Source organism: Marmota monax, unplaced genomic scaffold, assembly GCF_021218885.2.
Source record: "Marmota monax isolate L192 unplaced genomic scaffold, Marmota_monax_Labrador192_F-V1.1 WCK01_AAM20220418_F8-fsc00003, whole genome shotgun sequence".
NCBI classification, from domain to species: Eukaryota; Metazoa; Chordata; class Mammalia; order Rodentia; family Sciuridae; genus Marmota; species Marmota monax.
In genome coordinates this window covers 31,654,770-31,679,674 of record NW_026694084.1, presented here as the reverse complement: position 1 = coordinate 31,679,674, position 24,905 = coordinate 31,654,770, and the positions used below count along the sequence as shown (strand labels likewise).

At 40.6% G+C, this 24,905-nt stretch overlaps 1 long non-coding RNA gene across 2 annotated transcripts in view; it reads left to right on the top strand.

Annotated features, from left to right (window-relative positions):
• The first annotated feature begins 10,628 nt into the window (after positions 1–10,628).
• LOC124106794 (uncharacterized) overlaps positions 10,629–24,905 on the top strand; it is a 105,507-nt gene continuing 91,230 nt past the window's right edge. The window contains exon 1 of one of the 2 annotated variants that reach the window (XR_006856162.2): positions 10,629–10,911. This is a non-coding gene — a long non-coding RNA (uncharacterized LOC124106794). The remainder of the gene's footprint in view (positions 10,912–24,905) is intronic. The other variant, XR_009228687.1, reaches the window with a different exon arrangement.

Sequence of the window (24,905 nt, the reverse complement as noted above, 5' to 3'; positions counted from 1 at the left end):
AAGCCTGGCTGCTTGTTCTCTTTCTAGTTGATGAATTGAATTGATTCAGGAACTTCATCGGTTCTCAGGGAAATCCTGTTGGCGAGGGCTCACTCCTCAGCACCACTAAATTTAGGTCACGGCTCAGTGAAGAACAATTACTGATCCTTAGTGAAAGATAATTTACTCGGGACATGGAGCAGGACAGCTGGGCAGGCGTTCTTATTTTCTTGTTAATGTTGTGGGGGTGGAGGGCCATGGAGTGGGGACGAATGTTGACAGAAAGTCATTTTCTGACCTTCGCATCCACTGGCTGACCTGCTTTGTGGCATAGGACAGCCCATGTCTTTAGAGCAGGCAAAGTTGCTCCTGATGGCAACCTGCAAAATGGCTTCCTACACTGGGATGGGCCAAGAGAGGCTGGGAGAGGGGCTTGGCAGCAGGAAGAGGCAGAGTGTCTGTCTCTCTTCTCCCTTGGCCCGTGACCCACCCCCTTTTCTGTTCCTACAGCTCTGCACACAGGATCCTTGCTCTGTGCTCTTTAGCTTTCCCGTCCCTTGAGGCTGAGATGCTTCCCCCTCTTTGAATGATTTATGCCCACTTTCAACTTGGTTCAGTTGCCACCCCTTCCAGAGCTTTCTGTGACCCTTCAAGACAAGGTATGCTGACTTCCTTTGATCTTGCTGGAAGAAATCTGTAGCATCAGACTTAGTACTCCATGTACAGGGTGTTCAACTCTGAGCCCTTTGGAGGCAGGATTTGAGGGTTACGTACCACTGCATAACCAGGTTCTCAAGCGTTATCACTTAGTACAGAAATGTCTTTAAATGAAAGAATATATAATGAACCAACTAAGTATTGCAGAAGCAGAGGAGAGATAACACCAAAGTAAAAATAACCTCGTAAATCTGAATATTGGCTCAGGAACCAAGCTGAACACTCTTTTTTTTTTTTTTTTTTTTTTTTTGGTTTTTATACCATGCAGGGTAATACCCAGGTATGTGGTTTGAAGAGGGTAGAATTACAGTTTTTTTTTTCTTTATAAAGTAACCAGCGTGTTCTAAAACTTTGATGGAGATTGGGAGGGGGAAGCAAAGAGAGTGAAATTCTACTTAATTCCTAAATAATAGTCTTTCAGAACATTGGAAAGTACATCTAAGTCCAGGGTGCAGTCCTGGATGGATCATTTAATTAGTTTGACAATCTTGGGCAAGTCCTTTTACCTCTGACACTTGATTTCTACACCTGTCAATGTGAATTAAAAGTACTTGGCAGGTTTATTCTGAAGATCAACTCAGATAAAGTTCATGAAAAATATAGTACCTGATAAATAAGTAGCTGAAATTAGTTAATTTATTCCTCAGAACAGGCTTGTCAGAAAGAAAGAATAAAAGAAAAATGATGAGACAAGTGGCTAGCACAATCAGAAACATTCTTTAACTCAGAGGGGCAAATAGGTCCAGGGGAAATTTAAGCAGAAGTCTTGCAAGATAGAGGCATTGCAGGAATTTGAGGGAGTTGTTGGGAACAATTAGCAGTTTGGGCCCAAATTTTTCAGTCTGAGAAAAAGAAAAAAATTGGGTTAAGTGAAACAGCAATAAGTGATTCTAGAATACATAAATAGTACCATCACGTTGCCAGCAGTATGTCCCTGATTCTGATTGGCACCACTCAACTTTAATGATGAATGCAGATGGTGTATTTTAGCTTTAATACTGCTTGTGAGAACTGTATATTTTATCATTAATTTTTTTCCATGAGATTTTCTTTACCATGTTATCTAAATCATGTACATTTCCCATCAGAGTTGAAAAGAAAAAAATAAAATGAATACAACCTTACCCACCTAGAAACATTTTATATCTATATTTTCAGATTCTTTGTGAGAATGTTTATATTTTTACCTCATGTCATCAAGTGTGTATGTTGCATTAAGATGTGCTATTTTTTCCCTTAAAACACCACCAAGATTGTCATGTATTGGGAGACTTGTCTTGAGGTGGTCACTAGAAAATGGAAAGAAGCATTTAAAATAACAATTGTCCAACACAGCACAGCAGGTAGTCGAGGGATGTAATCGCCAAAAGAAGGGAAAACAATGAGGTAAACCCACAGCCATCAACCCAGCTTTGTGCCAACAGGCAATGTATGAGCTGTGGGCCCAGGGGCAGGGACTGGCTCAGCCTTAGGGGATCTGATGATGCGAAGTAAGAGGTCATTGGGGGCAGGGATTCAGGTAATTCAAACTTGTGCAGGAAAATGCCAGAAAAGATGAATCCTAGAAATTGACATGATGTCCCCTTAAGACACCAGGATAGTGATTTGTATATGCAGAATGTGAGATTGGACAAGCAAGAGCCTGTGGAAAGAATGATCGGGAGCCCTAGATTGGCAAGTTGCTGGAGCTTGCAAAGAGCTGAGGAACTGGTTGAGGGTTGAGTTCTTACCAGCTGGAGGATAGGGGACTTGTGGAAAGCTCAGGGGTGCTGAAGAGATCACACCCTGGGAAGCACAAAACTACCCCGGAGTAGTCCCACTACAGCTTAAAAATAAACTTAGCAAAAGTCAAATGGATCCACAAATCTACTCATGTGACCTTGAGCAATTTAATAAGATCTTTGAGCCTCAGTATCTTCATTTGTAAAATTGGAGTAGGTTTTTTTAAAATTGATTTTTAAAAAAATAAACGACAGCAGAATGCATTACAATTCTTATTACACATATACAGCACAATTTTTCATACCTCTGTTGTATATAAAGTATGTTGACACCAATTCATGTCTTCATACATGTACTTTGGATAATGATGACCATCACATTCCACCATCCTTGCTAATCCCCTGCCCCCTCCCTTTCCCTCCCACCCCTCTGCCCTAATTAGAATTCATCTATTCCTCCCATGCTCCCCCTCCCTACCCCACTATGAGTCAGTCTCCTTATATCAGAGAAAACATTCGGAATTTGTTTTTTTGGGATTGGCTAACTTCACTTAGCATTATCTTCTGCAACACCATCCATTTACCTGCAAATGACATGATTTTATTCTCTTTTATTGCTGAGGAATACCACTGTGTATATATGCCACATTTTTTTATCCATTCATCCACTGAAGAACATCTAGGTTGGCTCCACAGTTTGGCTATTGTGAATTGTGCTACTATAAACAATGATGTGGCTGTGTCCCTGTAGTATGCTGTGAATATTTCTCACCGTTGAATGTGATTTTGTGCGGTGGGCTATGAAAAAATCCCTCACGGTGGCTTTGATACTGACAACAGATCTTCCCTGAGAAGAGCATGGCATCTAACCATTGATTATAATGTGAAATTTATTGAGTATTTGTTATATGCCACATATTAGAATTGCATGTAGAAAGGGGCCAGTACTCCATAAATGGCACCTAGCATTACATAGCTTTAATTAATCCTCAAGCAACATTAAGGAGTAGGTACATATATTACTCCAATTTTACAGAGCTTTTCAAAACCCCATTTTGAAAAGCACACGGACGCAGATATTGTCTTGGTCTTTCCCAGTAGAATTTTCCTGAATCACTGTCCTAAAGGTCTTTCTTTCTTTGGTGAATGAATGGGTAGATGCTCCACCTTCTCACACCAAGGGAAACTCAGCTTTCTTTCTGGCTCTTTGCTGTGTGTTTGTCGTAATGACCCACTTAACAAAAGACCACCTTCATAACCTCTCTGAGGTCAGATCAACCTGTGGTCACTATTTTTATAAAATGGACTCTATCTTTACGTTGGCTCATGGACAGCCACTTTGCAAAGGAATATCATGAATCAGACTTTATGACTCTGAAAATCCAGTTATACCCAATAAGACAATGCAAAGACCTTCAAATTCCTTGGGAATGTATAGTCTAACTTTTGACTTCCAGACTATTCCTGAGGTATAAGGAATGTGTTTACTTCATAATTCCATGCTACGTGCTATTCCTATGCCTGAAATACACGTTTTCTTCCCCTTCTCCTCTAGGACAGCTTGGCAAAATCCTTTTTCCTATATTATTAATTACTGGGTTCAAATTATGATAATGAGTTTTTTCTTCTATCAAGTTTGAGGTACAACTAACTTTACTCTTCCATCCCAAAACACAAAAAAACTGTGTCTCCTGCTTCCTCTTTGATTGACTATAGTAGCTGGAGAAACTGCAGTTCAAACTTCTTTAAGTTTCTTCTGCTCTTCTTGCTATGAATTCTGTGACTTCCAGATGACTCTTAGGTTCCTCCAAGTGGACGGTGGCTCATCTATCTGACTTGTCTTTCCTCCGTGTCCTCTAGGGCACAGACATGCTGGGGGATGCACGGAGCTGACAGTGGCAGGTTTGTATCCAAAACATTGTTGCAGAAAAGTGTGGCCACAGAAATTCTGGTATCTTGGGGCCCTGGGGAGCTCCAGCTGAGCTAGACAGGGCCTTTGAAATCCAAGACCTTTCATGTTCCAGTTACCCTAGTGGCACACATCAGTGCAGATTGGAGCTGTGGCTGAACAATACTCAGAGAGATTGTGGGACTGCTTGTTTGTTACAAACCATATTAAACCAGCACACAGTACTCAAGTGCCAGAAAAGGCTTGGGCACTGTGGCCATGTATTGGGGAAGTGCTGGAGAAAAGCTGGCATTACAGAAGAGTATACAGGAGTAAATGTCCTGTGTCCCCACTCCTCACAGTTTCCTTTTCTTATGAATAAGAGAAGATTTTCCTTACCTCTGGTTCTGGTATATTGGGGTCATATATGGGTGCATTTTGTGCAATGTGATGTGGGTGGAAGTGATGTAAGATACTCTAGGCCTGGTCTTTATAGCCCTCACCCTCACACTCTCTTTTCCCTTCCAAGGCACTGCAGAAGGACTTGATCCCAGAGGAAGAGCTGGAAATAAGAGAGAGAGCAACCCTCATTGGACTGTGATGTGGGTGAGGAGCTCCTGCAAAGTTGCTGAAATGTGGCATTTATTCTTATCCAAGCATGGATCAGCTGATGTTAGAGGTAGAGAGAAGCTTCCTTTGCTTTTAGAACTATTCTGTAGGTAAGTCCAGGAAGAAAACGTAGCCTCAGAAAGCTGTAGAGAACTATAGTTTAGGCAGTGAAAATCTACAAGCCTAAAGTGAAAATTAATATGACCTTAGCAATTAGGTCTTCTAATTTGCACACTCAGCTGGGTGCATAGTGTAGTAACAGAGCATCTACATGAAGACTATTTCTGGAGACTTCCACGAGATCAGCTCAGAATCAATATCCTTGTCTCCCTGTAATACATCTTCTCCTAGGTCCGACTCTACTTCCAACACAATCAAGTCCCCTCCTCCAGAGTCTGCCTGTGAATGGCGGTCACCATTGGCAAGATCCATATGCTTTTAAATCACTCTCTTCTAAGGGAGTTCCCAGCGGTTATTTCAAAAGTTCCCTCATTCTCATCTATAATCTGATGACGACTTTCTCTTGTTTAAATCATAATTTTAATCTCTGGGTGAATATCTGTGATATTCTATGATACAGCTGTAATAAAGTTGCTTTAAATACCTTCATGCCTGCACTAGAAACCTATGGTCTCCTTAAAAGCAGGAACCACATTTCTCATCTCTGTCATCACTGTGTGTCCAGCACCCAGCATGACGTTGGGCATGAAGGGAAGTGTGCTTCAGGATGCCATGGCCATGGCCTGCCTTCTCCGCATACCCAACATTTTTCAGCTTCTTAGGCTGCTGGTGTTGATAATTTGCCAGGAGCTGGGGGCTAGAGCTCTGCCATACATTTCTGCCAGCATTTCTCTGCACAGAACTTTTAGCTAGGATGACCTTTTTGAGGTGGGCACAATGAAATGCCCAGGGGACATGCCTTTCACACACCCATGTCCATTAATAATAGCAAAAATAGTTTCCTTGTGGCTGGAAGAGTCCTTCAGTCCTGCTGGCAGGATCCAGTGGCAGTGTGGAGCCAGCAAGGTGAAGTCAGGATTGGAGTCCACCTTGCTCATAGAGATCAACTCTGATGCCAAGTGCAAGGGCGACTGGCCAGGGCACCCAGAGCAAACCTAGTTAGCAGCCCTCCTCATAAGTACTCTTCACTGAGGGACATACCCAGGAAAATGCAGTCGGTTAGAAAACAGAACACAGGAGTTCAAAGATGAAACAGACCTTAGAGACTGTCTTCCAATCACCCTATTTCACAGGTGAGAAAACTGAAGTCCAGAGGGCAAAGCAACTCGCCCAAGATCAGAACAACTGAGGACAGAACCCCCGGGTTAGAGCAAGGCTGTGAGCTCTGCTGGCAATGCACTTTTCACCTTACTGAGAGGGCAAGGTGTACCATGGAGAAGCAAATGAATAAACTCCAACTTCCCAAGTGCCAGAGCCTGCCCAGAGCCAACTGATAAGTCTCAAAATTTGTCTTTAGAGCATACAGCCCCATCCACTCACCCACCCACACTAGGGCTTCTATATATATATATGGTATACATCTCCTGTATATACCAGGCTTTCTTTCCTTTTGCTTTTGGATGTCCTACTTTCAAGTGGTGGGAATAAAAAGGAATCCGGACTGAGGATATAAAGATCTCTAAATGTTGGTTTTCGCTATGCTGTCAACCTTCTGTATGATCTTTGTAGAGTCACTTTGTTTTTCTTTCCTCATATGCACAAAAATGTTGGTGGAGTAGAACATATATGAGGAATAGACGCACCTCAATGCCATTCAGACTAAGTTGTGAGTCACAACCTGAATCTCTGTGTTGAAAATCATTCTGAAGCCACAGACAGGCTGGGAGGTGGGTGTGATTGGTGATGCTCTCCTGGGCCATGTGAAGGGGTTGGTATCATATATGACAAGGATTTGACATCATAGAACAGGGAGTTTTGTGATCCCTTTAAGTTCTAGCAATGGCCTTGAGTTGGAACTAAAATAGCACTTAATTACCTCTTCTCTCCACTCTAGAAAGCTACAGAGATCTGTGAAAAATATCATTGCAAGTGACTAACAGGAAAAGAAACCTAATATTTCACATTAGAGGCACCTTCTTACCACAATTGGTATCTCTTTTTTGTTGCTGTTGTACCCAGGAGTGACCCACAAAGTGCTCAGAGCAAGGAGGCTGAAGGAAAGTGATATGCATAGGACTGGAGAGATGCTGTTTCTCAATTCAAAAAGATAAAAGCACATTGCAAAAATGTATTGGAAGCCTGCACAATCTCCCCCTACCTGTGTTATTAGGAATAGTGCAAGCTGGAGCCAGAGAGGTGAAGCAGCATCTCCTTGGACACACACCGCATGCCTCCTCTGTGCCATGCTGTGTGTTAGCCATTGAAAACAAACACTAAGAAAGACCCCATACCTTCCAGAGAAGTTGTTTTTGCAAAAGCCTGTCCAGTAGGGAATACTTCTTAGCCTCTCTTATATCCCTTGGGGCCACAGAGTGCTTTCCCATCCATGGAAGGAGTAGAATGTCTGAGAATCACTTTTGGGGCCAACAACCTAAGGAATGTAGGATTTGTACCCACTTTTCCTTTCTGCATCTGCAATGTGAACACAGTTCTAAAACCTTGTATCACAAATGCCTGAGTCATATGTGTACTCTTACCTGCTGACCATTCAAATCTGCATCTAATTGCTAAATAAGCAAGAAATTCACTTTACTATATTACATACAGTACAAAAAAATTTATTATATAATTATATATAAATTATTTTATTTATTATATGGCTACACATAAATACTATGTATTCTTATACTTTAATATAGTATATACTTATATATAATATTTCAGTATTATACGTATTTATATATAATACATTATACATAAACATAATTGGTATGTTTTATTTATATATATATACACATATAACCCATATTAAGCCTGAGGTTTTAGGGCTTATTTGTTACACTAGCTAGTGTTTTCTTTAAAAAATACACCCTCTGCTGTGTAGGAACAATAAAAAAAATTAGAAAACAACCTCATCCATATTTGTGTCTTGATACGGTTGAGTTCTACCTGCTTGAGGAACATAGAGTGGAGGACCAGGGAAGACTTCTTACTGAATTCTAAACAGCCGATAAGAATTAGCTGTGCAAAAGGAGACAGGTAGGGTGGGTTTTGGGGAGAATTCAGAAGAAATAGCAGGTGCAAAGGCCCAGAGAATAAAGGGAGCTTGGCATCTTCCGTGAAAAACAAAGTGGTGAGTGCTTTCAGCTGAGGTTCCACCAGAGACTAAAGAATGAACAAGATGGACTGGTAAATAAGGGGCAGGTCATGACACAGTGGAAGTCCTGACTTCGACATGGATGCAATGGGGACCAAAGAGCAGCAATGCTGCAGCATTGCAGACAAGGTGAGGCAAGGCTAGAGGAGATCATGCCTTTCTGGATAATTTTTCTTTCCAACTGGCAGGTCCCAAGTAAGGAGTAAGTGAGTATTTGCTGGGTGATGGTTGACAATTGAGTGAAACATTTCGGAGCCTGCTATGCTATTCAGAGTAAGGATGAGGGGACTTAAAAGTAATGAGGGTGGAGATATGTTTATGTGGGAATATTCAAAAGCTTTAGTAAGCAAGGGATTGATTTGATGTGGGTGTGCAAGTATATCTTCCAGGTTATATTTTTTTGGTGAGTTCCTACTTGCTACATAATTGCTATGTTCCCTTGACTATTGCATTCATTTATTCCCTGTAAAACTCTCTGAGTTAAAGAACGTCAACATCAGACGAGGAAAAGAAGGCACGGGGGATGGATCATTTGCTCTAGGTCTCATATCAAATGCTCATTTGATCCAGAAGTTAAACTTAAAAAGTTTGATATTATATTTTGGGCTATCCTGGATAGGAGATTTTTATCTGCTATTATAAGACATATGGGAAAACACGAATTAAAATTTAGACTTATGAAATGTGTCTGTGGAATGACACTTGGAACTATCAACCAGGCAGGATATTGGTAACAAAATCAAAATCAATGAAGGCTGCACCTAAAGGACAAACCCTGAGAAAAGTGTCACAAAAAGACTGAGAGTTCTTTGAAGTTAATATAAAACTTCAAATAAAGGAAGCAACAATATAGGTGTAAAGCATCTGAGATAAAATTTTGTGGGGTGTCAAAGACAAAAGGGAACATCAGAGGATATTCATGAAGACAGTGGGAAGACTGAAGAGACTCAAGACATAGAATCTCCTTAGTTTAGTTATACTCAGCTAATGTTGCCGTCAATTTCTTATTCGGGAGGGCACCGAGGAGAACAGCAGAGATAATGGGTGTCAGGCATGAGGTTGTTCTTTATGTACCTGCTTTGGCAACTGATGCTACTGTAAGTATTTATGATTTCATTCACTGGGTATATTTTGTCATTTCAAATTAACTTTGGAATAAAATCTAGATTAAAGGAGTCCCATCACATATTGTCAGGGCATAGGAGAGATGCTTGAACCAAACAAATGAAATTTTTATTATGATTTTGTTTAGCCAACATCTCTTGCAGAATAGCTGGAACAGATCTAAGTCCTACTTAAGTATTTTAAGTCCTATTTAAGTTATATTAATATTGTATGGATCTCTTAGTCTAAAATAAGGACTATAATACCATTGAAAAGGTATAGTTTGGGGAGAAACTAGCAAGTTAATAAATAGTTTAATAAAGATCATACAGTCTTCATTGAATATACATAATAAATAGCAGTACACATATTTCCTAAACATACAAAGCGGTTTATTCAGGCTTCTCAGACATACAGGTACCACTCTTTTGTTCTGAGTTAATATCACAGATGTACTTTGACCTTTTTTGGCTAGTTTTGATTCTTAACTTGTCATAATAGTGGCAGTAAAGTAGGTTTCCAATTGGATACTGCGTTTAATTTAAGAAATTTATTAATATGTATTTCTTATTTAATCTTCACACCACTCAAATAAAAATTACTTCTCTATCATTAATGCAGGAGCTTGATATTTAGAAAAAAATATGGGTTTTGGGTATTGCCTATGCTATAAGTAATGGCTACCACTTATTGAACACTTACTGTTCTCAGCACTTTGAATTTCTTTTATTTGTCCCTTTAGACACATGCATTATAATTATGATTCCAATTTGCATGGGAAAACAAGGGCTTAAAGAGGTGAAGAAACCTGCCCAACAACAGGACCAGTGAGCACTGGGGACCCTCTTTGACCCTTCTCGGTCCCCAGTGCTCTTTCTCCTACTCCTCACATACAGCCTCTGTCCAGCCAGACCACGTGCTCTTAGCTAGCCGGTTTCCCAATGGTCCCAACATGTTCTTATGTGTGTCATTCAAGGCAAGCCACCACTTTGTAGCTGCCCTTTCCCCCGGTGGCTTATCTTTGGAGCCACTGGGAGGTGAAGGACACTGTGCTATTGCCAATTCATTACTTCTTAGAGAACTGATTTCTTATTTGGGGACTCAGGAGGGTGAACATTGCCTAAGAATACTGCAGGGTTTATTTGAGGTGAACTGCAAAGAAGGTAATTTTGTCCCTTCTTCCCTCCCACTTCAAGGACTGCCTTTTTTTCTCCTTTTTTTGGTATTCTTGATTGTTTTTTTTTTTTTTTAGCTTTTTTGCCATGTACTTCTCTTGAGTCTCTGCTGTGTGCCTGGATTTGTGCCCTAGACTGGGTAAACAGAGGTCACATTTTTTATTTGTGGTTCAGGCCTATAATCAAGTAAGCCCAGTGTGCCCTGATAGTTGTAAGAAAAAGTGTCTTCCAGGAAGAGAGAGGAGCATGAGGACAGGAGTAATGAGCCAGTCCTGGCACGGAGGGCTGGATGATTAGAGGTAAATCTCCAGAATCAGAGAAAGTGAAGCTAGTTCTGAAAGACAAAAGATTATTCAGTGTTGAAAGTGAATAAGGTTTGAGGCAACAGTGAATCCGGAAGAAGACCCTGGTCTGCCTTGACAGGGCACATGGTGGAATTCTGTGAGTGGTTATTATGGCTGGGGCATGGGTTGGGGGAGAGAGAGACATGGGAGGTGGCGCTGAAGCCGCAGCAGCTTAGGGGAACTTGTACCTGGTGCTAGAGAGTTTGGGGTTCCTCCTGTTCTGACTGAGAGAAGCTAATGTGGGTTTTCAACTGGGGCAGCTGTGCAGCCAAGCAGGGTAGTAGCACTATGAGATTTTCATCCACAGGTGGCTTTTAGGAAATTACGATCCAATAGAGCACATCCAGGAGACACATTTGAAGGTGGAGCTGAAGCAAGAGAAAACCAGAGCCTGAATTAGTGTAAATCCAGTGGGAAGGGGAAAAGGATAGGATTTGGGAGCTATTGATAAAAGAGTTATGAGAGCACAGATGACAATGTTGACCATAGAGCTTTAAGATTTATGACAAGAAAAACACCACGGACCATGATGCCATTAGCCAAGAGATGGATTCCAGGTTCACTAGTTTTAAGAAGAAAGGAAAGTAAATGTTGAGTTTGCCTTCAAACACATGTATTTGAAGTCCTAATGGGACACGCAGGTAGAAATAGTGAATTGTGGTGGAAAATAGTGAATTGTGGTGGAAAGGGTGTCAAAAATGTAGGTTTGGTGTGTTCAAGGGAACAATCTGGGCTTGAAACAGATTAAAAGTCATCAGCACATGAATGGTAATTAAGCTGTCTTTTAATAAGCATAGGCTTTACTCTGAGTGAGAGGAGGGCTAGGCAGAGGAGAGGATGGGCACTCACAGCCGAGAAGAGCATTTGAGGGTGAGGAAATAAAGAAGAGACCAAGAGAGAGTTTCCTGGAGGACATCAGTGAAAGATTTCCCTACAGGCAAGGGAGTCAACAGTTTGGGGAGTTAAATGTCAGCAGAGCAGCAAGGAACAAGATAAGGAGTGAAAAGGGTCACTTGGCTGTGCCAGCTGGTAGGTCACTAGAGACCCTGGAAGAACAGTTTCTGAGGAGTGACAAGGCCCCAAGCCAGAGGACAGTGGGTTAGAGAGTAAACAAGGACGCTACGAGGTGGGGGCAGGGAGGGTCAGTGATGCTGAAGGTTGCAGGGCTCCTTGGTGACAGAGCTGGGACTGTCCCTCAGTGCCCTGACTTTCACTTCTTCATCTTTAAATTTATTTATGTACATATGCCCCCCCCCCGCACTATGTTCTAAATGACTTGGCATTAAATACCTCAGATATTTTATCATACAAAGCGAGTTCTGAGTGATTGTCAAGAACTGGGAAGGTCTGAGATTTTTATTTTCCTTGCAAGCTAACAAGTTGGCCTGCCACACGCGCTGGGAGGCCGGCAGAAGACAGGAGACTTCTGAGTAGAGACAGACAGCTAGCTGTCTACTGGCAATGGTCACAGTAACCAACTAACAGCATTTCCTCAAGCCCTTGCCCAGAGCCTTAGTTTCCACAGGTGACACGGAGAGGGTTGTGCGATGCCCGTGCAGACGGTAGGTGGTTATAGGAAGGGAACCCAGAGGTTAGGGAAACTGAGTTTTTTTATAATGGGTGGGGACATACTAACCTTGTCCCAGAGAGAGAAATCAACCATATCATACCAGACATTAACCAGATCTTCTGCTATGAAGAGAAATGCTACCTCTAGCTTCCAAGGCTATTAGCTATACAAACAGTCTTGAAAAACCAGTCCAGGACAAAAGGAGGTCATAGCTCTGCATATGTAATGTGTAGAAATGCAAGACACTCGTGAGAAATTGTCTGCTAATAATGATATGGTATACAAGTACAATTTGCCTACCCAATATTCATTTTCTTCCATTTAGTACCAAACTGAATACATGTCACATAATAGTATACCTAATTAAAAATAATGTGATAGCTGGAGCTCTCGATGTCTTCTTGTAACCTTGATGACTACAGCTACATAGGAAAAAAAGTAAAGTGGAATGACAGAATCCTGGGTCCCTGATGGTTTTGTGGAGCTATTATAGCAGCTATGAGCTGTTTATCGTGAGTTGTGTGTGTGGATAAACCTTTATGTGTTGAGTCATTATAGCTAGGTTCTATTATTAGCAACAATACACTAATAGTTAATATTAGTAACTGAATATGATTACCAACAAAATGGGGGGTGGGAGCACTAGATAATAGTCCTTAGATAATATAAAGACTTAGAAGATATTTAGAAGATTAAATTATGATCATGAATGTGCTACTAACATACTGTGTTAACCTGTGCATATCAATTAACTTTTCTCAGCTTAATATTATAAACTTCTTAGCTCTAATATTTTTTGAGCCTAAGTTTTAAAAAAATTCCTTTTGTCTTTATATTTTAAAACAAATTAATTTTAATTAATTGAGATTTGCATCTCATTTACCCTTGAACGGTGATCCATCTGAACAATAATTGGGGGCAAAAATCCAGATAATAGCCAAATTTGCTGCTTTCCTTCCCCCAACCTCTGAGTATGTGTACTTTGGCAGGGAATGTGACTTTCTAATAGATTTCCAGATATCTTTAAGCTTGGTAGGGAGAGATTTAGTGAAACATCTCATAAAAATGCAAACATCTTGTCTGTCACGACTTCTATGTTCCTAATGCTTAGCGCAGAGCCTGGCATATAGTAAACTTCCCTCAAACAAACTTGAAAGAATGAATAGACACCTCATTTTAGAAACTAGCAAATTCAGGACAAGAGAAGGGTGGGGCAGGACCCCCTTGATCATATCTGATAAACTGCTGCTTCCACCTCCATGAGGGACGTGACCCAGCATATTTAGTAGTCTAAAAATGAAAAGGTCAAAAAGAAAAAAAAATATTTAAATGATTCTTCTTTTTTTATTTTATAAAGAATAGTAGGTCATATGTTCATTGAAAATATAGCTGTCAGTTTAAATTATGCCCTCATTTGTACAAATTGATATTGGAAAATTAGGTTTTACTGAATGACTATGTATTTTTTTTTCCGTGTGGGCTAAAAAATTCCAATTGCTCTCACCTTTTCTTATGAATTCTATTTTCTAGGCTCTTAATCACTCTTTTTTGTTCTCCCCTGAGATTGAATAAAAAAATACTAACCACAACAAATACCACCTGATGATTTTTATATGAACATTAGCCCTGTCCTCACTTTTAAACACATCATGCCATTAGTGACACTAGCATCAGATTAAGTCTTTTATGATATAATATAATAAGTTTTACCTTGCTAATATGTGGAAATGCCTCTAAGTTTATTTTAGACTCTGTGTGCAGGACACAGGCTATATAGATATTACCAAATATCTACATAATTAATATCAAGCAAACTAAACAGCAAGTTGGTGTAAGGGATTTTTACATTTTCATTCTAATTAGTTCATTTTTCCACTAAGGAATCAATCTGTCTGTTCATCTAAATAACAAGTATTATTTCCATATCCTGTAGCAGGTTCCAACGTAAATGCTCATGTAAAAATCAAAGAAAGTCCAGAGGAGCTTATAGGCTCAAAGGTTAAGAATTCCATGAGGAATTCTTATGGAATTCTTATAGAATTTCATTCTATAAGGAAGCATGATGAACACAAAGATGTAAGGATAGAGTGATACTGGGCTTCAAAAATGTCCCCTCGCGTATTTGGATTTAGAGGTCTTGAAGGACAAGCAGTTGGCTAGGCAAAAAGGGGTGGCTGGACAAGTAGCTTCATGATGAAATACTAACATGTATGTCATATGCTGGTGGCTACAATGAGAGGACTTTGGAAGACCATTTCATCTGTATATCCTTGATACAGGGCCACTGCTGAAGTGAAGGACCTTCCCTGTGTTGGGAAGATGCTGGAGACAGAGCAGGGAATGAACTGAGCACGGCGTGAGGCTTCATGCCTGGACGAGGAACCAAATGAATGCATTGGTTAAAATGAGAGTGGCCTAGTTTTCTAAGGAGCATCTCAGCCGGTTTCCACTGTTCTAGATTAATTATTAACATTTTTCCTTTCATTCCCCAAAGTGTTCCAGTGTTATGGTCTGGGTCTGGAATGTCCCCTGAAAAGCTTGTGTGGCAGCAATGTCCAGAAGTGAAAAAGATTGGATGATTAGAGTCAGAATCTCCTTAGTAGATTACTTCATTTGAAGGATTAGTAATTTGAGTGGACCACTGGAAGGCAACTGTAGGCAGGGGGGGTACGGTCAGAGAAAGTGGGTCACTGGCAACATTCCTTTGGGGACTATATCTTGTCCCTGGATCGCCTCTCTCTCATCTGCTGTGAGCTGATCAGGTTTCCTCTGCCATACCCTTCGGCCATGATATTCTGCATCACCTTGGACCCAGAGCAAAGGAGTCAGCCAACCATGGACTGCACCTCTGAAACCATGAGCCAAAATGAATTTTTCCTCTTCTGAGTTGTTCTGGTCAGTTCTTTTGGTCACAGAGATGCAAAGCTGATTAACGCACAATTTAAATGATAAAACTGTATGGTCATCCTTGTCATGGGGCAATTTTGGTAACTAATACCATAAAGAGGTATAGGGTATAATGGGAGTGCTGGAAGAACACCAAGAAGGAAATTCTAAACTAGTTGATAGACTGATACACTGATATTACGTATGTCTTATTTCTGGAAATTTCCAAGTAGTAAAGTTGAAGTAAATTGCACACCAGATAAAAAAATACTTAAACTAATTTTGTTAATAGCCTGGTCCAAGCAAACCCTGATAACTCAGTTGTACTGGTGTGGAAATGATGATGTCAAATGGGGAATCAAGTCATGTCCATGAGAAGGCAGTTTTACTCAAATTCAGTTGAGAGATGCACAGTCAATAGTGGATGCTTTGGAGGAGGAACAATAGTAATCAATTCACAAGATGAACAGGTCTGGAGGATTGACTATTCTGTTGCAAGAATGTTTGGGCTGTCATCAAAGTAAATCCTTAAGTCACTCAAATGAAAACCTGTTTCAGAATTTCTTTGAGGACCTGGAGATATCCGAGCAAAATGCTTATGCATACTTAGAAAGACACAGATGAACATTCAATGACTCAAGGTATTTTTTCCCCATTAAACAATTTTAAATACATTGTAGAAAGAGACATGAACATGTGAACTTCAAAAGGCAAAACGTGGTTCAAAGTTGAAATGAAATCATATTGTGTGATGATGACACTTCTGTTTTTGAGGTGAGGGGGACATTTCTTGAGCTGAGAATCATCTAGACAGAAGACCCCAGCAAGCTAATGAAGGCAAGAGGACTGAAAAGACGACTGTTCTCATTTATTCCTTTATTATTTCTGTCCAGGGAAGGAGAGAAACAAGCCAGGAGATCAGTGGCTGAGGAAGGCTAAGTGATTGCTTGAAATTTATACTACACACACTTGATGATACCTCAGTTAAATCTCAGCTAATTAAACATCAACGATTGTGTTATTTCTCCTTTTCATTTTTCAAGGTACCTCTTGGATCTGAAAAAAATGGGTATTGTTTGATATGTGGAGTTGGTAAAGGACAGAAGATTCTACTGATTCTTTCTAGCATAGCCTGTAGGAGAGGAATTTTTATAGAAATGTCTTCTTCATTGCCAAAAGTAGCCATACATATTGCACAGACTATCTTGCAGTAGGGCAAATAAAAAATAGAAAAGAGAAAAGATGGAAGTAAACAGAGAAGATTAACATGTTCTCTGTAAAAGAACAACAAGAAAAATTATCCTGGGCCCTGTATGTGTTAGAATTCTTGGTTACAAGCAACAATTGCTTTTAGTTAACTTAAGCAAATGATGGAGAAGCCAAAGCCCTGGGTTTTAGGAAGCCCAAGAACCAGGAAACTCCTAGAATCAAGGAAGTAAATGGGACTGTGTCTGCAGGGAGCTGCCATTAGCATAAAGATCCAAGCTACAGGAGGGGTCCCCAAAAGGCCCACTTTGGATATGAGTCATCCTTTGATGCGCGCAGCAAAGTCTTGTGATAGGCAATGAAGAATGTAGTTCCCCACAGCAAAAGTGACTTAAGAAACATGTGACGGCACCAAAAGATGTCTTAGGGCAACTTCTTTCTCACCATGATAGTTCTAATGCTCTTTTTTTCTACGTTACTTTCTTAGGTAAGTCAAAATAAAGTACCACAAATCAGGTGGTACTTGAAGTACTACAAATAAAAAAAAAGAAAAAAAGAAAGAAAGAAAATAAATTCATTCTCTCATAGCTCTAGAGACCAGAAGTCTGAAACTACGGTGTCAGCATGGCCATGATCCTTCTAAAGGCTCCAGTGAAAAGGACCCCCGAGCCTCTTCCATATTTTGGTGCCTCCTGGGGATTCTTGGAGCTCCTTGCTTGGTGGTCACATCAGTCTAATCTCTGCTTCCATTGTCACATGGTCTTTTCTGTGTGTGTGTGTGTTTGTGCACTCTCTCCTCTTCTGATAATGACTCCTGTCACTGGGTTTGCATCCTGTCTTCATCATCTATGATCTCATTCCTTACATTGGCAAAGACCCTATTTCCACATACATTCATCGCTTGAGGGTCCGGCTAGGCACGAACTTGGGGAGGGGACAATTTAAACTCATACACTCTGTCTCCCTTTGGAATCATTTGCTTCCTTTTACCAGAAACTAACTCTACTGTATACTCTCGATGCCAATCAAATGAGGTTTTGCATAGGCTGTGGGTCTTTAAGGGTAGGGACCCTGGGTGTTCATCTTCATTATCCAGAATCTTATAAAGTGCCTTGTGCATTGCAGGCACAAAATCAGTTTATGGAATGAATGAATACGTAGATGAATTATTAAATGAAGAGAAGAAATAGGGGGAAAAAAGACAACTACAAAGTGCTTGGGGAATGACATTTGGCATGTGGCCCTACGTGAGATTATAGAACCCCATAGGCTTGTCACATACCAAACAACACAACTGCAGAAACAGCAAATAAAAGCATGTTTCCTGTCCCCGTGAGGGTTTATAATGAGCTGAATATTGAGAAAATTAACTTTGTTTCGACTTTGATTCTTCCAAGTTCTCAGATAAAATAGACAATTTACAACTTGCATGTATTTTCCCTCGACTTCTCATCTAATTTGCCTTGTCATAGCGTGATTACATCATGTAATCCTGTTTATCTCCTCCTTGCCTTGGCCAACTTCCTTTACTTTCACACCCATTGCAGAGGACATTTGCTTTCCCTTCAAGGATTTTATTTTTATACTCTGCTTGTCTGCACTTAATTTACATCTTCTCCTCCAGCTTCAAAGGTTTGCTGAGGCTATGACTTCACCTCCTTAACAGTGGCCACTTTCTTCTTTGAAGTTGCGTATTCATTGGAAGAGAGATGCTGTGTCTTTTGGCTCCTTCTCCTCATCCAGGCTGTCGGGAGATGAGGGAAAACCACAGTTGCTCTAATGATTTTATGGGATAAACCTGATACTTTTCTGCATAGAAGGAGCCAGTTCACTTCTTTGCTATGACTTGGAGAAAAATGATCCAAATTTCAGGTGAAATGTTAAGGAGCTTTGCTTCTTAGACACTGCTCTGTCATGGAAGGTTTGGGGGCAGAAGCGGACAAGGGTCCAGCCCCACAAATCTCCCAGCAGAGGCAGGCAGCAGGCTGTCTTCCATTGCTGACCCCTGATTCCCACAACATAACCTTCCTCCTTTGCTGTGCCCACCCTGATTGCACTTGGAGTTTACGATGCAAGATTTGTTTTTCATCCTGTTCCATGTCCTTGGAGAGAGCTCACTTTGATGATGGTGCCAGAAACTAATTGTGAGGGGAACCAATTGTATGGGAGGATGGCGTCCATGGAGGCCAGAGGGCCTCCACATCCTGCAGAGTAGGGAGGTGCCGCAAGGGGATGTGTTTCCAGGGAAGGTTCCAGACTTCCTTTCCTGCGGACCTCTCAGAATAGGCTGCTCAACTCCCCCACTGGAATTACAGAGTCTTGTGTTTGGAAGGCCCTATGGAGGCAGTTCATGCTCTTTAGTAATGTAAATTCCTCGGATTAGAAGATCCATGCTGTGGCCCAATGTGGTGCTAAAGAAAAGAAGCAGCTTGGAGTTAGATGGCCCAGAGTCAGAATCTTGGCTCTGCCTCTGGTTGTGTTACCTTATTAACAGTGTTATTAACAATAATAGCCAACATTTATTGAACATATACAATAAATCACAGGACCAAGTGCTTTACCTTCAACAGCTTATTTTTAATCTCAATACATTCCATGGGTAAAGATCATTATTGCTGTTATGTTACACAAAGTAGAACACAAACACACAACAAGGAATCACCGAATTAGTAAGAGTCAAAATCAGGTCTTAGGACAAGGTAAGGTCCTTGGGGACATTTGCAAGTTTATTTGTTAAACAGCTACAAGCTATTTTCATATACCATACCTTGCTAAGCCTTGTTTTCTCCTCTGGAAAATAGGGAAATAATCCTATTTATAGATTGACAGGATTCAATAAATCTGTGGCCAGATTGTGAAAGTGAGTAGCCAACCCCCCGAGAATATACATTTTCAGTAGAATCGTCAATGCTTTTTTCTCCTTTCTTCTGCAAAATTACAAACCCTAAATCTCACCTTGGTGGACAAAGAACATTGCTGTTCCATGTGTCCACAGGAGAATGTTTGTTGATTGGTCCCAGCTATTCCATGGGGTGAGTGACTTGGATGTTCCCAGTCAGTCCCTTGAGGGCCGAGGCATGAAGGGGACCCAGCAGTGCAACCAGGGATTTCCTCTGTCCTCTGGGCACATCCCACTTAGCACTAGGCCCCATGCATGTTGGCCAGAGGAAACTCCTGTTACACAATATATTAATGAAATGTGGTTCAAAAGGGCACCAATAAGTATTACACAAGCTCCCGCTCCTTCAGGGTGAAGAAACTTGAGTAGACTTCTGGCTCCAATCAATGTCGTAGCCCTTGGAGTTCCCAGTGGAGGAACCCAAGCCTAAGGTCCACTTTGGCCTTGCTTCCCTAAGGAGCTTTTATTGGCTTGCTCCATACAATTCTCACGATGGTCCTCCAATGTCCGTGCCCCCACTGGACACACAGGAAAATGACCCTCAGCCAGGATCAGTAGCTTACTCAACACCATGCACGAAGGATTGAAGCCAGATCTGTCTTATGTCAGAGCTCTTTACATAGCTCCACTTTCCATGATCACACTGGTCTGTCAGTCCAGAAGGCAATATTTAGTTATTTATATACTGAGTATTTAGGATGGGCTAGATATAGATGCTGGTGATATGCCTATGAATAAATACAGCTTTTCTTTCCTCATGCAGAGCTTACAAAAAGAATTCAGAAAACAGACAGTGACAAACAAGCTTAGCACTAGGCCCCGAAACTCACTTACTATCTAAATAATCTGCTTGATATTCTGTAGCATTACTCCGAGTATATGAGATGATAGGTGATGGCAAGTGCTAAGAAGAAAATAAATGTTGAGGTAACTTCTGAACAGAATTTGGATGGAGTAGAAAAGTGATTTCTATAGATATTGGAGAAGAGCAAATCAGGAAATGATATAAAAACCCACAGTTGCCCATGCAGGAGGGTACTTGGTGTGTTTGAGGAGGAGCATGGGGGCTGGCTAGAGATATCTAGGTGAAAGGGTCATCACCAATGATCCCTGAAAAGCCATTGTAGGGACGTGGTCCTCTTTTCTGAGAAAAGATGAGCTGGAGATAAGAAGCGAAGTGGTGGGACATGTGGTACAAGTTCAATGAGTCAATAAGGGATTGAATTCCACAGACGGCTCCCAATTCTGGCTGTGCAGCAGATCCCCTACAATCAGGTTCAAGACCTAAGTGTCCAGGCTCCACCAGAGAGCATGCTTCAGGTGACCTGCAGCACAGGTTAGGTTGGTAGTCCTGATGCCTGGCTCTGTTTGGCAACCACTTCCCTAGATGCACTCTAAGACTTTTTTGATTTCCTTCCTTATATATAATCTTGACTCTGTCTAGGGTATTTTCATATTGTAAATACAATATGACATGTTAGCATGTGTGAAAGGCTTCTGTTGTTGTTATCTATGAAAGCAATTACAGTGTGATCTCACTACTTCCTCCCTCATCTCGGTTTCTATTCTTCCTCTGAACACAGGGATGGGATTTAAATAGCTACGGAGAGCAAAGGACTGCATTCTAATGCAAAAAGCACTTGGATCAAACCTACTATTTCTCTGTGTACATTTTGATGGCCTGCAAATTGACCTGATCAAACTGGAAACGCATTTGCTATCTAAATAATCTGCTTGATATGCTGTAACATTACTCCAATTACTCATCCCTTCAATAAATTTAATCTATTGATTTGGATGCCTTATTCTATTTCACGCTCTCTCTCTCTTGTTCAAGAAAAGCCTCAGTGGTCTCATAATGAAAGTGAAATAAACCTAAAATGCTCAGGGCACTTTCTTTCCCTACCCCCCACACTTCTTTATACCAAACTCAGACATGATAAGAAACTTGAAAAATTGCTATGTTTTCAGGTGAATGAATTTTGCATTTGAGAAGTGACATGGATAGCTTTACCTACTGAGTCATGTGTCATGTTCTAGAATGTGTTTCATATTGTGTGGTCACAATGAAAACTCAGATTCTGTTTTAGTCAATTATTTCACTGCTGTGATTAAAGATCTGACCAGAGCCATGTAAAAGGAGAAAAAGTTTGTTTCGAGGCTCACAGTTTCAGAGGTTTTAGTCCATAGATTGCCAGCTCCATTCATCAGGGCTCTCTAGGTGACACTGAACATCCTGGTGGGAGAGAGTGACAGAAGGAAGCAGATCACATCACCGTGATCAGGAAGTGGAGAGAATCCACTCACCAGATGCAAATAGATACCCAAAGCCATGCTCCAATTCCAACCTCCTCCAGCCACACCCTACCACTCAGTTACCACTCGGTTAATCCTTAACAGGGGATTAAATAACTGATTGAGTTGAGACTCTTACAATCCAATTATTTTTCCTCTGAACCTTCTTGCATTGTCTCACATGTGAGCTTTTGCCGGGGAACCTCACATCCAAACCATAACAGATGCCTAATCTTTTAGAGAATCATTTTGACCATGAATTCTTCTGGTACTAATCAATGAACTTCTTCTATTAAGTACCATCTGTAAATACTTTCTGTTTACAGACCTATCTGCATTGCAACTGCTCAGCTTTGCCATTGTGGCATAAAACAGCCACAGACAGTATGCAAATGAACAGGCCTGGCTGAGTTTCAATAAAACTTTATGCAGAAACAGGCTGTGGGCCAGATTTTGCCAGCAGGATATAGTTTGCTGAAACCTAATCCAATCTAATTTCCCTAGTTTTCTTTTCATCTTAGATGATGAAACTGAGGCCTAGATGTGATATTTGACTTGGACTAGCTGTATCACATCTCAGATGAGAACCTGCAATTTTGACCCTCAGTTCAGTGTTCTGCTAGCTACAGCAGGTGGGCCTCTCCCAGGCCCTCGTACTGTCACGCAGCCCCAGGAACTCCCTCTTATAACATAGAGCTAGGAATGAGGAGTACCAGCTGGTGAAGTTGATTGGGCATGAGCCCACTGCCAGGAGTCTTTGTGTCTATTACCTCTCCATCCTGTCCCTGTTCTAGTCTGGGGCTCTGAGAGGCACTTCTCACCGAATCTGTTTTAAAGATGCATTACCTTCTGTAGCCACAGCAGGTAAGAACTAAGACTAAAAGAACTGCCCGTATGTATCTTGCAGTCAGCTGGGAAGATGGCACTTGTCCTGACCTGAGTTGCCCTTTAGAGGCAATGCGTTACCCTCTCTTTTGAAAAAAATGTGTCCTTTCAAATAGCTTCCTATTTGCTTTCCTATAGTACCACTGATTCTAGCTAAAAATTCTTTCTTTGGGGCCTAAACCCCATTTGTTTTGCTTTTTTGAGAAGTGGGATAAAAGCAAGTGAATTGTTTGTGCCTATGCAACAGGAAACTCCAAGTTCCAATATCCTGAAGATCATACAGCCTAGCTCCCAAATATATATTTGGATATAATTTTGTAGTCTTGTTATGTTTATCTTCCTCTTTTATTTTGCCTTGCCATAAAACGATGCTTATGTTTATTTCTTACTTTTTCTTATAGGAATTTCTCATATGGACTTGACTTTAGACCAGAGTCAGGCAAGTTCTGGAACTTGCTGTAGGAATGTCACTTCCTGTTTATTAACAAAGGATGGAGGACAATAGTTTCTCCTGCTAATTGCAACCCTCTCTACTCTGTGCTACTAACTCATCAACAAAGATTCAAGGGCTGGGTTGTGCTCTTTCCCCCTAGTTAGAATGACCATGCCTATATTTCAAGTTAAATCCTGAATTCCAGAATGATTTGCTTCCTTCTCATTTTAAGAATAAAATCAGAAGTAAAGACATTGGTGGACATTTGTGGAAGTGCTTTGCAAATACAAAATAACATGTTTATTGTCACTTTTATTGTTTCTATTTTCAGCATGCAATCTAGGCTCCTTTGTTGACCTGTCAAGTGTCTAGATACTAGAACAAGAAGAAACAATTCAATATGTTTTTTAGCATCTGGCTGTTGGACCTCCCATTTCTTAAGTGTGATGAATAAAATGCAATTCCTTCATTATTACTAAAACAAATTGTTTTTAGTGATTTAAAATGTTTGAAGAGAAATACAGCCCTGCCCTTTTAAGGATCAAAAGCCATTTGTATAAGCAGAGAAAATAAGGTTGTAAAAATCCCATGTAACAAAAGCTGTAGTTAAAAGGTGATTTCAGGGCTGGGGACACAGCCCAGTGGTAGAGCACTTGCCTAGTCCATGCAAAGACCTGGGTTAAATCTCGGGCAATCACAAAAACAAACAAACAAACAAACAAATACTTAAGTGTATGCAAACTAAATTCTGCCAAACAAAGTAGTTCAAAGAAACAATGTAGACCTATGATTTTCTACCGACCTTTTTAAAAACTGAAGTTAAGTATTAGAATACTTACTGAAAAAAAAAATCAGAGAGGAGTAGTGATGTTGGAAATTGTCCTTCCTTATAATAGCAGTGTAGAAAGGTACAATCTGGGGTCATGGGTGAGGTGACTAAATAAAGCCAAATGTTTCACTTTTTAGGTTTTACTTTTTTTTTTTGTAATGCTGGGGATCAAACCCAGGGTCTCACCCATGCTAGGTAAGCACTTTACCTCTGAGCTAAACCCCCAGCCTACAAAATATATTTTTATTGATAGTCCTATCTATGATAATCAAAACAGGCTTATTTAGTCTAATAGGAAAAGAGTGAGCAGTTAACAGGGTCTCCTTAAGGACCCATAGCATATCAATCTCAGTGTTTGTGTCAATTTCTGTCTTCAGCTTTTAGTAGACTAATTGATTAGCTGATTGATTAATTGATTTCCTATTATATGCCAGGTTATTTCTGTTTTATGGGCCAATATTTCTGCTACTAGCATGTGACTTTGATATAGTTACTCACAGAAACTTTCTTTCCCACCCTTCCCTGGGTTTTATTACTATCTTGTCTGTTTGGGCCACTTTAACAAAACACCTGAAACATGATATATTACAAACAATATAAACACATTTCCCAAAGTCCTAGCTCTGGGAAGTCCAAGATCAAGGCACCAGTACATTCTATGTCCTGGTTCATCGAATGGCACCTTCTTTTTTTTTTTTTTAATTTTTTATTGTTGGTTGTTCAAAACATTACATAGTTCTTAATATATCATATTTCACACTTTGATTCAAGTGGGTTATGAGCTCCCATTTTTACCCCATATACAGATTGCAGAATCACATCAGTTACACATCCATTGATTTACATATTGCCACCTTCTTGCTGTGTCCTCAAGTAGCAGAACAGGTGTCCTAGCCAGCTCTTTACAATCTCCTTTAAGGACATTAATTCCCATTCACAAGGACTCCACCCTCATGATTCTTATCACCTCTCCAAAGATCCATTTCCTAATCCTATCCCTTTGAAGGTCAGGATGTCAATGTATGAATTTAGAGTTGTTCACAGACATTCAGACCACAGCAATGAAGGGTTCGTATTTTATTCATTAC